The sequence below is a fragment of the Nuphar pumila genome, chromosome 2 (genome assembly GCF_984573655.1).
Source record: "Nuphar pumila chromosome 2, dmNupPumi1.hap1.1, whole genome shotgun sequence".
NCBI lineage: Eukaryota > Viridiplantae > Streptophyta > Magnoliopsida > Nymphaeales > Nymphaeaceae > Nuphar > Nuphar pumila.
Genome location: NC_143250.1, coordinates 36,634,377 through 36,649,437, shown reverse-complemented (window position 1 = coordinate 36,649,437; position 15,061 = coordinate 36,634,377). Strand labels below are relative to the sequence as shown.

General features: G+C 37.4%; 1 pseudogene; it reads right to left on the bottom strand.

Annotated features, from left to right (window-relative positions):
• Window positions 1-7,828: 7,828 nt before the first annotated feature.
• On the bottom strand, window positions 7,829-8,978 carry LOC149845267 (transcription factor MYB41 pseudogene; annotated as a pseudogene).
• Between the last annotated feature and the right edge of the window lie 6,083 nt (window positions 8,979-15,061).

The window sequence follows — 15,061 nt, the reverse complement described above, 5'->3', positions numbered from 1 at the left end:
CCCCCCCTTCCCCACGTTTTCTGACAGGGGGTTAACCCCTTGCCTTTCTGGTAGGGAATCGTCCCCCAGCCAGAACAGGTAGGGGGTTTCGACAGGGGGTCAACCCTCTACCTGTTCAGGCAGGGTGTCGACTTCCTGCAGGAACAGCAGGGGAGTCGACCCCTTGCCGGAACAACCTCATTTTTTTTTGTGGTGACTTCATTTTAAAACATTATTTTTTGTGCAGATTTTTCAACAGAACCAGCTTGTGCTCAGCTACCTGTGGTAAGTAAGTGACAAAAATAATGCAAATCGGGTAAATACCCGTGGTGAGTAAGTGATGCAAGCGTATCACATGTTATTTAATTTATTAGATGTAACACTTTATTGTTCACACACTCACTTAGTTGTTGATATTTAGGGTTGCTTTGTTGGAGTTCGGAGATCATGCTGAGCATGATTTTAATGTATGAATATGGAAGTGTTCTTATTTTTGGAGTACGGATTCCATGCCAAGCATGGTAGTAGTTAGTAAAATATTGAAGTGTATTTGCTGCAGGTACATGTTTGCCATTTGTTTGTTATGAATTATTACGATGTATTGCAATCTTTGATGTAATTGTATCCATGCTTGCATGTAGTTACTTTCAATTTGATTATAGCTTCCATGTGAAATTGTATAATGAAAGCATGCTTCAAATTATTGTATTGTGTCATTAATAGTTTACACATGAAAATATTAAGTTATCAATGCATGCATCAAAATTCTTGTTATTGTATGACATCATATATTGCATGATAAATTTGATGTTTTCTTCATCATAACATTCTGATGGTTCTCTTTTAATTCGTTAGGTTATTATTCGTAACATCATAAGAAAATGACTGCAAACCGTGAATGGATGTACCGTAGGATAGTGGACAATGAGTTATCGCATGAATATAAAGATGGTGTTGAAAGTTTTATTGAATTTGCAACGGTAAGTGTCAGTACAGTGGATCCCACAGGTCAGATTAGGTGTCCCTACAAGATTTGTAAGAATAATCGATTTGTAGAACCTCATGGCGTTAGACATCACCTATACAGGAAGGGTTTTGTGAGTGATTATCAGAATTGGACGTTTCATGGAGAAGAAGTTAGAAACAATTTTGATGCACGAGTGAATGTGGTGCATAATAATCCATATATGAATTTGATATTTGATGCTGCAGGAACAGAACTGGGTTTTGCTATGAGTCCTAGTGATATAAGAACTGTCGTAGATGAAGAATCACCAAACGATGCAGCTAGTAAATTTTATGATTTACTTAGAGATGCTGATGAGCCACTTTGGAACGGTTGCGAGAGTCACACTATCTTGTCTGCAGTTCTTCAACTAATGAATTTGAAGTCCAAGTATAATTTGAGTCAATCAAGTGGATGGGTAAACAATGAAGAAGAAGAAGAAGAAGAATATGAAAGTCAAACAAGTGACGAGGAAGAATTCTCAAGCTAGTGAGCAAAATCTTGTAATACAAACCTCTATTTGAATGCATTGCAATACTTGATGTAAATGATTTGAATTATTTGAATGTATTGTAATACTTGATGCGAATAAATGAGTTGTATTGCAATACTTGATGTGAATGATTTGAATTATTTGAATGTATTGTAATACTTGATACGAATGATTTGAATGCATTGTAATACTTGATGTGAATGATTTGAATTACTTGAATATATTGTAATACTTGATACGAATGATTTGAATGCATTGCAATACTTGATGTGAATGATTTGAATTACTTGAATGTATTGTAATAGTTGATGTGAATGATTTGAATGCATTGCAATACTTGATGTGAATGACTTGAATGTATTGTAATAGTTGATGTGAATGATTTGAATGCATTGCAATACTTGATGTGAATGACTTGAATGTATTATAATAGTTGATGTGAATGATTTGAATGCATTACAATACTTGATGTGAATGACTTGAATGTATTGTAATACTTGATGTGAATGATTTGAATGCATTGCAATACTTGATCTGAATGACTTGAATGTATTGTAATAGTTGATGTGAATGATTTAAATGCATTGCAATACTTGATGTGAATGACTTGAATTATTGTAATGTGAATGACTTGAATGTATTGTAATACTTGATGTGAATGAATGAGTTGTATTGTACTTGATGTGAATAATTTGAATTATTTGAATGCATTGTAATACTTGTTGCGAATCATTTGAATGTATTGCAATACTTGATGTGAATGATTTGAATGTATTGTAATACTTGATGCGAATTATTTGAATATATTGTATGACATGTTATTTGTTAGAATATGGTTCATGGAGGTTACAATGGTCGTTTATCCAGTAGTAGCCAGGCCCAGCCTTCATCTTCACGGGCTCTTGTGATAGGTATATCATTTAACTAATTGGATGCTTGATTAGTTGAAATGCGCATTCTGAGAATTTCTAATGTATTTTTTTACAGATGATGTTTCACCTGTACACGACCCACCTACACTAGTTGATCACATAAGTTTGGAGTCAACACAGGAAGCAGGGTCTTCTTAGTCTGGCACAAGAAGACTCATTCGAATAGTGTATATCAATAATCGACCGTAAGTATTTCATTTTCAATTATTGCATATCTTATAAATATTTTATATTGATATTTATTGTGTACCAATTCATGTGCAGCACGAGGTTTGAGCCACAAGAAGTAGTACGCGAGATTAGGAATTCACTTCTTCAACATCTACCGGGATCAGTCGCTTAATGAAAAGAGTATTCAAAAGAGGTGATAGATAGATTGTGGTCCTCATTCACAATATACAGTTGTTTCTCATAGTTAATGTGTTTTCTATTTAAATTTTTTTTAGTCATGTCTACTAACTTTCTGAAAATATTTGTATGCTTCGAATCGCTTCGCAACTACGGTAGAGGAAAATGATGCAAGGAAGGTGTGGCAGAAGGTGGCTGCCAATTGATTTGCAGACATGCTGCACAATATGAAGACTGCAGCAAAACAAGCATCTGGCGAAATAGATGATCCACTACAGTAGAAGGGTCATGACCCTATTACTATCATGAGAGATTATTGGGATGGAATATGCGATAAGTGGGTGGAGGATGCATTTCGAAATCGCTCTGCAAAGGCTGCACAAAATCGAGCGAAAATGCCCGAAGCCCTTCTATACACAGGTGGATCTAAGACATTTGGGAGCCACCTGAAGAAAATGGTAACTCATTAATATATAGTATTAATTTTATAAGTATTTTTGCAAACTTGTTAACTAAATCTTTTATCATTTAACTTCGCAGGAAGCAGAAATAGGAGGCATTGTATCATATAAGAATGTGTTTGTTGAAACACATAAACGGAAGACCACGAGAGACTTTGTATCAGAGAAGGCGAGAACGACAACGATATGTATTTATTCTATTAATAATCATTGCAATATACAAGTTATCATAATGTTATCATTAATTATTAATGCATACTTTAAACATTATTTTGTAGGAGGCATATGAATAACATATGGTAGAGTGATATGGTGATGACGCTACTCAGCATCCATCATTTGATCATGCAGCATGGGTGGCTGCAGCAGGTGAACCCAAAAAGGGTCGTGTGTTCGGGTTTGAGAGTAATATGAACACTTCACCTGTTATTGCTTCTTCCAGTTACGGCTCACAGACTTCTTCCGCCGACATAAGCTTCAAGCAGCAGCCTATTCTTTCCGGTGAAGATGTACGCCAGATCGTTAAGGACACATTGCGTGACTACTTCCATAAAACCGTCGTCGACGTTCTCCGAGCTGAGTTCAACAGTTTTTTGCTGAACAAGGGAACTTCGATTGCAGGTGTCTCTCAGGTATGAAAGTTTCATGCAATATATTATATGTCGTTAGATTTCATGTAACTTTGATTGTCTTAACATATTCAGTTTTTTTGACTGCCTTATAACACATATGAGCATGCTATAATCACATATTCATTTTTTTGACTGTCGTAGAACACATATGAGCATGCTAGAATCACATATACAACTTTTTAACTGCCTTAGAGCACATATGAGCATGGTAGAATCACATATAGAGTTTTTTTAAATGTGTTAGAACACATATCATTCTAGATAGAATCACATATAATGTTTTTTGCTTTGCCTACCTTAGAGCACATATGAACATGATAGAATCACATATAGAGTTTTTCTGACTGCCTTAGAACACATATGAGCATGCTATAATCATATATTCAATTTTTTGACTGCCTTAGCACACATATGAGCATGATCGAATCACATATATAGTTTTTTGTCTGCCTTAGAGCACATATGAGTATAGTAGAATCACATATAGAGTTTTTGTAGCTACCTTAGAACACATATGAGCATGATATAATCGCATATAAAGTTTTTTTACTGTCTTAGAACACATATCATTCATGATAGAATCACAAATAGAGTTTTTTGCCTGCCTTAGAGCACATATGAGCATGATAAAATCACATATAAAGTTTTTTTACCGTCTTAGAACACATATGAGCACATGATAGAATCACATATAGTGTATAATTTATTTCAATATATTTTGTTTATCAATACTGACTGTTCTTTTCTTGTTTAGGCTGCTAGCGATAATCAGCGTGAAGGAGCTGAAGGGACAGATCAAGGCAGTGAACAAGAAGACGCACAAAATCTTGGTGATGATTAGATTAATGTGTTGAAGAAGTTCTATTTTTTTTTTTGTTTCGAAATTGTAATTGTTGAATTGTAAGTAATTAAACTTGTTGATTTTAAAGTGGAACGATTAATTGTTGTATATTCCTTTTATATGAAATTTTATGTGTACTTTGTTTTTTATTTACAGGAGATATAAATTATACAGTTCTCGATATTTAATTTTCAAATAAATTTTTTATTTTTTTTCTTGTTTGCGACGGATATATCCGTCGCTATACATAGAATTTAGCGACGGCTACATCCGTCGCCAAGCAGAGGTCGCCGTTTAGTACCGGCGGATTTGCGACGAAATACGTCGTTCGTTATTCCGTCGCAATTAGCGACAAAACTGGCGACGGATTTATTCCGTCACCAGTTAGCGTCGAAAAATCCGCGACATAAGTTGTCCGTTGCCTCTTCGTCGTTAATCCGTCGCTAAGCCGGTTAGCGACGGGATGAGGTCATCGCTAATCCACTGCTTTGTTGTGGTGTATCGACCTCTTCATCGTGGGGGTTTGGAGATTCACAATCTCCATAAATTCAACAATGCATTCTTAGCTAAATGGTTATGGAGATCTGCAAGGAGGGCAAGGTTGCGATTATATATTTTTTTTAAATATGATCTAATTGGTTGGCCTTGAAACTAGTCGAAAATCAAAAGTGGAAGAGAGGCTTGGGGATTTGGATGGGGTGGGTCATATCTCAGGTGGTTGTTGGCGATGGAAGTACCACATCATTCTTGTATGATTGTTGGTGGGGTGATCGGAGGCTTAGACATGCTTAATCTCGATTGGTACAGCTTTGCCTTCCGCAGGAACGCGCTGATCGCAGCACATTTGAACCACAAAGGTAAGCGCTGAAAATTCATTTGGAGAGTGTGGTCACTCATAGCGTGGAAGCTTCTTTGGTACGAGCGAAATCATCGTATATTCAGGGGTCTGCAAAACAACCAAGCTGTCATTCTTGACATGTTACAATGGAAAGTGACAGATAAAGCTCGAAAGAAGTAGCTGGGTTGCTCGCTGGAGTGGATTGGCAGATTCAGAGCGATCATCTATTCAGCGGGATCACCATCGTCCTTTGTTCTTTCTATTTTTTTTCTCTACCCCGACTGTTTGCTAGGGTTGGAGATGGTCTATTCTGTAATTCTTGAGTCACTATTGTGGTGGGTGATACTTCATCACGCCTGACCACTTCTGCTTTGTTTGTCTTCTCACTGCACTTTAATCTTATAATACTACGACCTTTTTCTCTGAAAAAAGAAAGAAAGAAAGAAGGCAACTTCACACACGACAGATGAGAATAGGTAGGAGTTAGGTCCCTTTGAGATAGCAACTCTCCATGACTTGTGTAGAAAGGAATTACCCACTCACTGGAAAAGTTTTCTTGAAATTTCTTTTGGTGGTAACAAATCGGCAGCACAAGCAATTATTTATTTGTTAGACTTTTAGTAATGCCTCCTCTTTCCATAGTCAGCCAGGAAAACCCCACAAAGACTTTGGCGGCGTTTGCATGTCATGGAATGGGGTGCCGCGGCACCCCTTTCGTGGAATTCACTGCCGCAGAAATTGAATCGGACCCCATATGGGAACAGTTTCCGCGAAAAAGGGAGTCCAGCATGCATTTTGGCACGCCGGTCGAGAGGATTTCACGCTCTTCTGTTTGTTTTGAAATTTTGAGCACCGTGAAAACGCATGCCCGTCGATGTGTTTTCCTGGAAAATGCCCATTTTTGGTGACATGCAAACTCCCCCTTTGGGAAACATGGCAACACTGTTTCCTAACTGTCCATGCTACACATTAATTCGAACCCTTGTCCTCTTGCTACGACAGCTCCTTCTATTTCTAGAACCATCTTATTCTTTTCACATGCAACTAACTAATATCTTACTCTTTTTTTATTATTAATTTATTCATACCATGCTGGGCTCATCATGGTTTGGACCCCAACACAATTCATTTCAACAATGTCATGAAGATAGTTGATAGAAACTTCTTGCATACACGTTTAAAGTGTTTTTGCATGCTTCCATGGCATCAAATGTAAACACATAAACCACCAAGTCTCTGCCGTCGATCTTTGAGATTAGCGACCTAGGCTGGCTCTAGCGTTTTCAGTTCATGGTGCAGGGTCTGACACAACTTTTTTGGTTTTGTTTTTATCAATACGTGACATAGATATATTCCTTTTCTTCTTTGTTAAGACTGTATTCTGGTGGCGTTCTGCTTATCCAAAAAAAAAATATACGTCACATAGATATATAATTTTCTTTTCTTTTTTTTGTTTATTACAGAGGAAACCGCACCCAAATCAAAGACCTGGCTGCACTGCTCTTAGCCTGCCATACCTATGGTCGTCGTCCCGGCAGCATAAAACTCTTTTGGTGCCCCCCTCAACCCTCAGGGACCGTCCTGCTTCGCCTTGCGGAAGAGGGTGCCTACTATGGGACTCGAACTTACGCCTAAGGGGTCAACACCAATATATAATTGAGTATAACGTTTATAACTTCACACTTTATGCAGCGTCGCTGTATGGTTGAGCATGTAGCAACCTGCCTGACAGCCATCCATCTCGAGAAATGTTGAGATGAATGGTCAGCAGCAGTGGAGCTGCATGCTAAGGATTCGGCGCGCCACTGCATAAAAAATGACATCAAGTATAATTGAGTATGACAATTTTATTCATCTTTCTTTCCTCTCAAAACATCGTATGTTTACAAACTATGGGATGTCATCATACAAATAAAAGCTTGCTTATTCACATAATTGCACACCATACATCACCAATCTCTGTCAATAAAGCAAGAACGATCTCAGAATGAAAAATCGTTCTCCATGTACAAAGTTGTGAGCTGTTACATGATCAGGTATCCTCCATCTTGCTAAGATATTTCCACGCACGTGGTTGAGGAGATTTGACTGAACACAAACAAAGATATAAAATTAGTCAATGATGAACCCAAAGAAGTTGTTTAAGTTATGCTTTAATAGGCTCAAAATTGCATGTTTATACAAGCATTTATACAGAATATCCACTTAGGACCTGAAATTAATTGATGATAAACTATGCATGCCAAATAAATAAATGAAGGTATACATCTGTAATAAGAAAACTAAATGTGGTAATGCTTACTTTAAGATATCTGCCCAGTAGTCACCGGTTTGGTCATCAAGATTAATGAGATTCCCCCAAGGTTCAAAATGGGTCGTTGTCATCGAAGGACTAATAGAGATCTGATCAGATTGGTTCATCTGGTCCTGAATTTGGTTCAGATTAGCATAGCTGGATGGCGACGAAGCCGGTGTGGCTAGAGGAGGAAGCATTGCAGTACTCCCATTATCTTGATACACATGGTTTTGCTGGTAACCAGTAGAAATATATGTGTTTCCCAAATCGCACAAGCTGGTGTTCATTTGAAATTGCTCTATGGGGATATCAGGATTTGAGGTAAGATTTTCAAGTTGGTAATTTGGCAACAATGGTGGTCCATTTATAGAAGGTAGGGGGTAAGATTTAGTATTGATCATGGCCTGAAGGAGGCTTTGCAGATAATAAAAACCGGCTAATTGTGAGGCATCTGCTTGCAATCTAAGACTCTGATCTAATGAAGGGAAACCTGATAACATACTTAGATCCATCCTTGGCTTGTGGGTTACAGGATCAATCCCCATTCGGATGAGCTTCTTCTTCAGATGGGTGTGCCAGTGATTCTTGATCTCATTATCTGTGCGCCCGGGTAAGTGTGTCGCAATTGTCGACCACCTATATCAATAAAAAAGGGAACGAGTTATTTTGATCATTGATCCCACATTGGTAGGCCTCTGGCTGGAAAATCCGTTGAGGTATATCCTGCTTGGGTTTTGAACCATGGTCATCCTTTATAGGGTCGAACCGTGGTCATCCTATATCAGGTGACATCATGGTTACCCCTAGCCAGGAAGGCATAGACTTTGTGGGTATGCCATTAGATGCTAGTGCATGTAGCAACAGTTTATAATGAGAAGAAAGTAATTACTTGTTCCCTAGGACAGAGTGAAGTTTCAATATGGTCTGCTCCTCATCAAAGGAGAAATTGCCCCTCTTGATGTCTGGCCTCAGGTAGTTGCTCCACCTGAGCCTGCAACTCTTCCCACATCTGTTGAGCCCAGCAAGTTTTGGAAGAGCTTTCCAGTTTCCATGGCCCTTGTTTTCGATGTAGTCCAGAAGCTTCTGGTCCTCCTCAGGCATCCATGGTCCTTTCTTAAGGCCATTTTCATCACAGCATGGAGATCTCCCCATTGTAACCTACAAACAGATACCACAAAAAGAGATCAGTGTCTTAAAATCTTTCCTGGTTAGAGATAGGCAATTATGATCTCTTAACTTCAAAAGAACTTGTTGGTCTTGAAGGGCATACCTTAGAACTAGGATATGTCTAAGGAAGAACTGCCTTAGAACATGAAACGAGTTTTGCTCTAGCATTGGATGCATGGAAGCATATATATATATATATATATATATATATATATATATAAAGGTTGTTGCAAGGAGCTTGTCCCTTTTTTTATGTTTTTTCTCCTTTTTTGTATTTTTCTAAACATTAAAGCAAAAGTACATTTTATTTGTTTAATCACTAGGCACGTAATTTAATGTTCTCTATCTTTTCATGTAACTACCAAGGAAGTCTAGACCCCTTTGCGGTAGCACGGTGGCCTAAAGGATATACCTACTCTACTTTAGTCAAGGTGAAATTTAAAAAGAAAGAACAAAAGGACACATTTTTTACTTGGGACCTTAGGTTCCTTCAAAATAAATAAATAAAAGGACTTGGTACCTTAGGATACGTAGTTTGACTATTCGCTTTTTTTCTTGGTTATGATATTGATAACGTTTACAATACGTGCTAGACACATAATTGAGTGTGTTAGTTTGGAAAAACCTCCTACTTCATAGACTAGCCTAAAGGGTTTATCTTTAGTTAAAATTAGAAAAAGGATGGTGTACTTAATTAGAATCGAGATTAAAAAATTAACGAGGTACTTCTACTGAAGGTTGGAAAAAAAAACTAGTCTACACTAGGCGGTATAGTGACAAATATCGCGAGAAATTGCCTGAAAGTTTTAAACGGCAATTTCTGGCTAGATTTTCAAAATATTGCGAGATTTATAAAAAATCATAAATACTGTGATTTAAACGTGATGTTTATGTTTTAAACAGCTATTTATCGTGAAAAACAGTGTGTTTTTATTTTTAAATAATTTTTATTAATATTTTCTTATAAAAATATCTTTTATATTTTAAAATTTGTTTTTTTATTGCCGAGATTTTGCTGAAAATTTTCGACTTCTCAAGAGTTTTTGAAAAACTATATTTTGCCATTTTTAACTTTTGTCACTATGCTAGGCTGTTGTATGTATCAAGTCATAGATGCTAGCCTATTGGACATGGTTTGCCCAAGCATGACGATCAACCAACTTCAGGTGAAATCACTGCTTGAAAACTGAACTTTAACTTGGCTAGCTTTCTCTCTCAAAAAAAAAAAAAAAACTTGGCTAGCTTTCTCTCTCTCAAAAAAAAAAAACTTGGCTAGCTTTCCTTTCCAAGAGAAAAAAAAAACTCGGCCAGCTTTCAAATAGAAACCTGAGAGGCTCCATTGAATTACTAAGGTGGCCAATGATAGAAATGCCTAGGCTATCATAACAACTAAATTAACAAAATAAAGATAATTAAGAAGGATAATTTAGCCTCATCCATGCATGAGACGTGCTGCAGGTAGTAGAACTACACTATCTTAGCCTAGCAATCTCGGGATCGAATCACGTCTAAGGCTATTCTCCGGATTCCATTGAGTTGTATTGACAAGGTATTATTTCTTGTAAGTAGAGTTTAGTTAATTAATTACATGGTAATTAGAGTGATGATGACCAGTTTCTAACTTTGGAATAAGTTGGATGATCCTTTCTTGCAGGGCTCACGCTTAGTTCCCTATCCTAATCCAGTATGCCTCTAATCAAGTTGGTCTCTAAAGTCACACAGTTAAGTTGACCTACTAACCATGGTCCATGGTTTCCGGGAGCAGTTCCAATTTGTGGCGAGGTTGGTTAACCCCCTTTTTTGAGTCTCCTTTGACCTAGACACACACACACACACACACAGAGAGAGAGATCAATTGGCACTGGCATTAGAACTTCAATCTCATTGACCTAGCAATACAGTCAACATCTCCCCATCAATGTCTAACAAAGTCCACAGTGTGGGGGTGCCCTTCATCTCCTTGTCAACGGGGCTGGTATTATCTGCCGTAACTTGTCACTAATGATAAGGCCATACCAGTAACTGCCTAACCCCGTATTTGTGGGAAGCGGATCACGTCATGCTGAACATGAGCGTTTTTGCTCATGCTGACATCGTGGCCATCCGATTTGCATTTTAAAAAGCTCAAAAGTCAACAAAACCACGTGGCATTCATCCAAAATGCAAACAGACGGCCATGATGTCGGCATGAGCAAAAACGCTCATGTTCAGCATGACCTGATCTGCTTCTCTATTTGTGGACTATAGTGTGCATAATATCCGACAGCAGCCAATCGCCCCTTCACCTAAACCCACTTTGCCGCGTCATCACCCATATGATTTGTTGGCAGTACATGTGTCATCTCTCTCTCTCTCTCTCTCTCTCTCTCTATATATATATATATATATATATATATATATACAAGGAAAATCCTAGTCTTTCACCAACCCTAACTCCCCCCATGACAAATTTTCAGCCTCCTCATAACAGTCAAACTGGCCTTTATTTGCATTTGCCTATTTCTACGCTAAAATATTGTTCATACTTGCTAAAAGAAGAAAGAAAACACTCTAGCTGGATATAAACCTACTCAACCGAGTTCTGGTCTTCGATCAATCTGAGATGCAACTTGGTCCATTTGGTTCGAGTCATGGTGTGCTCGGAAATTGTAGCTAGGCACAAATGGTTCCACTTATATATTTGATTCATACATAAGCTCTCCCTTGTGGGCATGAGCTAGCTTGAACCAAAAGCCAATTATTTGCTGCTAGAGTTTGAAACAGTCACAAATATTGCCAATATTTTGAAAATATCACAATTTTATCACGATATTAATTTCAAAAAGCTGTATTATAGCCCAAAACCCTGATATTTTCACAATATCATTCATTTTGAAAATACAACATTTTTAACCCGATAATAACATGATAAAAGCACTTTTCCCTAGTTTTTATGGCATTTAGGTTTTCATTATCATTTTTTATGTATGTATATACATCAATATTTTCCTGAGACTTTACCCAGAAAATATTGTTTTTCCAAATTATCGTGAGATTAATTTTCCCTCACTAATATTCTCCCAAGAATGAGATTTGTGACTATGGTTTGAAACATGTAGCCCAAATCAAGCCTCGATCAGGTCGACCTGTGAAACACTAACAATTTGGGATCAAGTCAAGTCAAGTTGGTCGCCGACCATGATTTTGCTCGCACCAATGGTGATTTCTTGGAGCCAATCATCATCAATGTTTTTCTTTTTCTTTTTCTTTTTCTTTTTTTATGTCGATCATCATCAATCTCATTTTCGTGAAAGCTTATGCAGTGGCAAAGACAATTAATTTCTATGTTCTACTCAAGCCAGCTAGGGATTCCAGAAGAAATAACTGAACTGTTATCTTAACAAACAAAATTTTCCCAATTAATTAATCCTTTTTTTTCAAACTAAAACATCTAATAAGGTTGAGCCTTATATGATTGATATGACGCTACAATACAAAAAAATGTCTCAATCTGTGGTTTGAGTGGTGACCAAACCAGAAATGATGCTCCCGACGTTCAACGATCCACACCAGGTTAGGTCTAGCGCAGGGCACCTTCTTTCCCTCTGACGTATGATATTCCTTACCAAAGCAGACCCTGCCTTTGTGTGGTAGTGAGAATAAGGCCCATAAAAAAAACTTGCAACTTGCCAAGATGTGAACTTTGATATTATAGTGATGAATTTCAAGATATTAGAGAATCAAACTATGGCTTATATATAATATAGTTTCAGTTATGCACTAAAAAATTTGGACATCACATAGACACGCTTCTTTCTGTCAAGGTATATGCATGAGAATGTAGCATAGGGAGATAGATAGGAACTAATAATTAAGGTCCTAATCCTCAAGAATTTCTAAATGTGACACCATGTAGTTATTTTATGAAGGGTGGCTTGACCAATTTAATTCTAGAAGGGTTGTGGTACAATTTGCAATGCTTATGGATGATTATTTATGACAGAAATGGCAAATTAAATTACCTGTGATCCTGTAACGTCTGGGTGTTTGTATTTTAATGGTGAACTGTTGGTACTTAAGTCCTCATTGATTTGAAATAAAAGCTCTTATTTATTTGTGTAATCTTTTGATGGGTCAGAAGACATCTACATGAATCTTTTACTTGTGAGCAAAGTTAACCTTCTCTTGGTTAGAATTACAGGAATGGACTTCATTTCATGCTTTATATATATATAATTGGAGAAAACCACCTCACTCACTCGCAAGTAGGGGTCCGGTCGGGTTTGGTTTGGACCCAGGTAGAACCAGACTTGGACCAGATTTTGGGGTATGGTATCGGGTCCATATATACCTGGGTTTAATCAAGTCTATTATAAGAAAAAACCCTACCCAGACCGATAAGAACTACATGTACCAGACCCAGACCATACCATGTAAAATAATGTTTTTTTATCATTTTTACATTGAAAATTTGTGGGTCTTAATAGGAACTTGTGTTGACCTTGGGTCTGGTATAAAATTTCACAAACTATTCACGGATCTATGTATTAATCAGACCTTTTGGTCCAGACCTGGGTCTTAATCAAGTCTTCTTATTTATCACCATACCCAGACCCTATAGGGTTTGGTCCAGGTCAGGTCTGGGTAAACCCTACCCGTTGACACCCGTACTCACAAGCCCATTTGTGTAAAACCCCCCAGGTTCCATTGCCCAATAGGGAGCAAACCCAAGTTTGGCCTTGCGGCGAAGGATGCACACTCTTTGGTTTCGATCTCGTAAAGTCTCTTCAGCTTGGTGACATTTATGAGTCACCCTTACCACATGAGTGAAGCCCTTATGGACCTTCATTGCATGCTGGCAGCAAGTTTGTTTCCAAAAATCAAAGGTGACCAAGTTCATGAACTTTTAAAGTTTAGATGCTTTATTCATGATGTCCCAAACAAGTGGCATGTTTCAATGGTCAGGCGGACCACGCAAAACAGTTTTCTGTGTTTTGTGTGGCCCAAGTACTTTGTAAAGTATCACTGGATCTGCTGTGCCGAATCATACATTCGATTCAATTCACCAATAAGTTGGACAGGTTCAGGATCTTAATTAAACCTTGGTCTCATTTTGTGCAAGTTCCTACAACTCAGACCTAGCCAGTATTGGTCCATGTCAGTCAGTCCCCAAGATGGTTTTGAGAAATATTGCAATTCTGATTCTCCTTGACCACACAGTTGCTCCAGAACTGAGCCATTTGCAGCTTGTAAACTAAGCAAAACAGTTATCTTTTTTTTTTATAGGCACAAAACAGTTGTTATCTTCTGGTAACAGAAGCTTATGAAATAATCTTGGCAGTAAAGGTTGCCTCTAGTTAATTGGGGCAGTTTTTTATTATCTTCACAGTGGGTAATTAAATGGTTTGTGCCAAATCTTGCATAACAGAAACATTATTGACAAAATATATGGTGGTTATGTCCCATGAAACCATACCACACACTCTTGCTTGTATTGATCTACCCACCAAATGTTAGATCTAATCATATAGTGTTTAACATTGTTCATTTGTTATATTAGGAAATTTTATCATGTATGATACACCACAAGATATGATTTTTGAGACAATAAAAAATCTGTAGTCTACAATTCATAAAGACAAGGGTGGTTTAAAAATGTTATAAAATATAGTGTTTGAGTCTACTTTAATACATGAAATTAGTAAATTGGGCATGCTAAGTATGGTCCAAAAGTTAGATTTTGCTGTTGAACATTAGATCTATGTAAATCAAGTGTGTATCGCTATAAGTTACTGTACTTCAGAACCACAGTAGAAGCATCATCTGACATTATTTACCCCATGAATTTTCTTCGACACATTTCTCGCATTTACATCAGCATATTGTTAAAAGGTCAACTAAGATAAAAAATGCAGGGAAGTTTTCAGATCCCTCTTGCCCTGTGGCGTCTTATCTTACATCATTTGCCATATTTACAAGCTACCCTTTTAACAAACCTCCTACCTTTACCTGTAAAAGGACTATACCTCACGCAACCTATAAGAAAGGTTGTCTTATTTTTTTTCAAATTAGTTACGTTTTGCTTCCTT